The sequence below is a fragment of the Oncorhynchus clarkii genome, chromosome 26 (assembly GCF_045791955.1).
Source record: "Oncorhynchus clarkii lewisi isolate Uvic-CL-2024 chromosome 26, UVic_Ocla_1.0, whole genome shotgun sequence".
NCBI lineage: Eukaryota > Metazoa > Chordata > Actinopteri > Salmoniformes > Salmonidae > Oncorhynchus > Oncorhynchus clarkii.
This window is the reverse complement of record NC_092172.1, coordinates 12211158-12215310: the sequence shown is the minus strand read 5'-3', so window position 1 is coordinate 12215310 and position 4153 is coordinate 12211158.

Genomic DNA, 4153 nt, shown 5'->3' with positions numbered 1-4153 from the left:
ATTTCCTCCCAATCATATCGGTGTGATCAGGCGTGTATCTGATTTGATTGTTTCCATTCCCATATGACAGTGAAATGTGTAGAAATGTGTTTATTCGTCCTTAACAGTCAGATAAAATGTATGTTTCAAATTGAATTTTAACCCTGAATATGTAATTGGAGTATTGTTCCTCATTACATACGAATCCTTGTGACTCAGATGTTACTGGTTATCCCTCATCATACTAGGCAGGGGCACTGAGAAAGTTCATGTTTTTCTAATGTGAACACAGCACCATTGAGAATGTTTCAGTACCAGAAATTGTGTATTCTTGGCTGGTTTTCATACTTTCATACTTTATAGACTTTAAAATATATTGCCTCAGATTAACCTTGGCCCCTAGAAACAGTATTGTGTTGTCGACTGTATGTCTGTCTACACAGTGAATTAAGCAATTGCACTGATGCTACAGTGAACTTTCTAAAAAGAGAAAAGTGAATATATAGCGCCACGTTTGGACTAAATTTATATTGCATGCAATTAACTAGGAAAAGCACAGAGATCAACATTCCATATAATGCCTGTCTACTGTTTTTTGATTTACATGTTTATATAGTCCTCCCCTGCAGTGTGTTTGTAGGTAAGGCACAGCTGGCAGTTGTGGTGTCCAGTGATGCAGAGGAAGAGAGCAAAATTCCAGGTCCCACAGAATGGGAAAGAGTTGATTGTGCAGAAAGTGATTATCTTATTATCAGCAAAACCGTATTCCTCCAGTTTCTCACATACCAAACATGGACGACATCAGAGAGCTCAGTTTCTCTGCACATTCACCATCCTCTTTGAATGTGCAGCATGGAAGAGCACCAGTAAGCCAGTGACTCAGCCCCTGTAATATGGTTAGAAGCAGAGAATCCCAGTGGAAAGAGGGGAACCGGCCAGCCAGAGACAGCAAGGGGGTTCGTTGATCCAGTGCCTTTCCATTCACCTTCACACTCCTGGGCCAGACTACACTCAATCATAGGACCTACTGAAAAGATGAGTCTTCACTAAAGACTTAAAGGTTGAAACCGAGTCTGCGTCTCTCACATGGGTAGGTAGACCATTCCATAAAAATGGAGCTCTATAGGAGAAAGCCCTGCCTCCAGCTGCTTGCTTAGAAATTCTAGGGACAGTAAGGAGGCCTGCGTCTTGTGACCATAGCATACATGTAGGTATGTACGGCAGGACCAAATCAGAAAAAAGCAGAGAGAAAGAGAGAGACTTCACACACAGCTTTTTCCCTGCAAGAAAAAAGAAAGAGGGATGGTGTGGAAAATTGGAGAATAGAGTAATTGTTGTGACAGCATATGCACTCTGATACACGGATTCACAGTCGTACTGCATAATGCTGGGCCAATTGTGCGCCACCCTATGGGACTCCTAGTCATGTCTGGATGTGACACAGCCTGGGATCGAACTCAGTGCCTTAGACTGCTGCGCCACTCGGGAGGCCCAGTGACTTCCTTTTTTATGCTCCAATTCTGCAATACTGGTATTTTTATTTTATTTCACCTTTATTTTACCAAGTAGGCCAGTTGAGAACAAGTTCTCATCTACAACTGCAACCAGCCAAGATAAAGCAAAGCAGTGCAACAAAAACAACAACACAGAGTTACACATAAACAAATGTACAGTTAATAACACAACAGAAACATCTATGTACAGTGTGTGCAAATGTAGAAGAGTAATAAATAGGCCATAGAGGTGAAATAATTACAATTTAGCATTAACACTGGAGTGATAGATGTGCAGGTGATGATGTACAAATAGAGATACTGGCGTGCAAAAGAGCAAGAAAATAAATAACAATATGGGGATGAGGTAGTTGGGTGTGCTATTTACAGATTGGCTGTGTACAGGTACACAGGTACAAGCTGCTCTGACAGCTGATGTTTAAAGTTAGAGAGGGAGATATAAGTCTCTAGCTTCAGTGATTTTTGCAATTCGTTCCAGTCATTGGCAGCAGAGAACTGGAAGGAAAGGCGGCCAAAGTAAGTGTTGGCTTTGGGGATGACCAGTAAAATATATCTGCTGGAGCACGTGCTACGGGTAGGTGTTGCTATGGTGACCAGTGAGCTGTGATAAGGCTTATAGATGACCTGGAGCCAGTGGGTTTGGCGACAAATATTTAGCGAGGGCCAGCCAACGAGAGCGTACAGGTCGCAGTGGTGGGTGGTATATGGGGCTTTGGTGACAAAATGGATCGCACTGTGATATACTACATCCAGTTTTCTGAGTAGAGTGTTGGAGGCTATTTTGTAAATGACGTCGCCGAAGTCAAGGATCGGTAGGATGGTCAGTTTTAAGAGGGTACGTTTGGCAGCATGAGTGGAGGCGGCTTTGTTGTGAAATAGTAAGCCGATTCTAGATTTAATTTTGGATTGGAGATGCTTAATGTGAGTCTGGAAGGAGAGTTTACAGTCTAACCAGACACCTAGGTATTTGTAGTTGTCCACATATTCTAAGTCAGAACCGTCCAGAGTAGTGATGTTATTTGGGCGGGCGGGTGCGGGCAGCAATCGGTTGAAGAGCATGCATTTAGTTTTACTAGCATTTAAAAGCAGTTGGAGGCCACGAAAGGAGTCTTGTATGGTATTGGAGCTTGTTTGGAGGTTTGTTAACACAGTGTCCAAAGAAGGGCCAGATGTATACAGAATGGTGTCGTCTGTGTAGAGGTGGATCAGAGAATCACCAGAAGCAAGAGCGACATCATTGATGTATACAGAGAAAAGAGTCAGCCCGAGAATTGAACCCTGTGTGCACCCCCATAGAGACTGCCAGAGGTCTGGACAACAGGCCCTCCAATTTGACACACTGAGCTCTATCAGAGAAGTAGTTGATGAACCAGGTGAGACAGTCATTTCAGAAACTAAGGCTATGGAGACTACCAATAAGAATGCGGTGATTGACAGAGTCGAAAGCCTTGGCCAGGTCAATGAAGACAAATGCACAGTACTGTCTTTTATCGATGGCGGTTATGATATCGTTTAGGACCTTGAGCTTGGCTGAGGTGCACCCATGACCAGCTCGGAAACCAGATTGCATAGTGGAGAAGGTACGGTGGGATTCGAAATGATCGGTGATCTGTTTGTTAGCTTGGCTTTCGAAGAATTTAGAGAGGCAGGGAAGGATGGATATAGGTCTATAACAGTTTGGGTCTAGAGTGTCTCTCCCTTTGAAGAGGAGAATGACCGCGGCAGCTTTCCAATCTTTGGGGATCTCAGACGATACGAAAGAGAGGTTGAACAGGCTAGTAATAGGGGTTGCAACAATTTCGGCAGATAAGGAGGAAGAGAGGGTTCAGATTGTCTAGCCCAACTGATTTGTAGGGATCCAGACTTTGCAGCTCTTTCAGAATATCAGCTGTCTGGATTTGGGTGAAAGAGAAGCGGCGTGGGGCTTGGGCAAGTTGCTGCAGGGGTGCAGAGCTTTTGCCCGGGGTAGGGGTAGCCAGGTGGAAAGCATGTCCAGCCGTAGAAAAATGTTTATTGAAATTATCGATTATAGTAGATTTATCGGTGGTGACAGTGTTTCCTATCAATCAATCTATCAAATGTATTTATGAGGCCCTTCTTACATCAGCTGATGTCACAAAGTGCTGTACAGAAACCCAGCCTAAAACCCCAAACAGCAAGCAATGCAGGTGTAGAAGCACGATGGATAGGGAAAACTCCCAAGAAAGGCCAGAACCTAGGAAGAAACCTAGAGAAGAACCAGGCTATGAGGGGTGGCCAGTCCTCTTCTGGCTGTGCCGGGTGGAGATCATAACAGAACATGTCCAAGATGTTCAAATGTTCATAAATGACCAGCATGGTCAAATAATAATAATAATCACAGTGGTTGTCGAGGGTGCAACAGGTCAACACCTCAGGAGTAAATGTCAGTTGGCTTTTCATAGCCGATCATTCACAGTGTCTCTACCGCTCTTACTGTCTCTAGAGAGTTGAAAAAAGCAGGTCTGGGACAGGTAGCATGTCCGGTGACCAGGTCAGTGTTCCATAGCCGCAGGCAGAACAGTTGAAACTGGAGCAGCAGCACGGCCAGGTGGACTGGGGACAGCAAAGAGTCATCAGGCCAGGTAGTCCTGAGGCATGGTCCTAGGGCTCAGGTCCTCCGAGAGAGAGAAAGAAGGAAA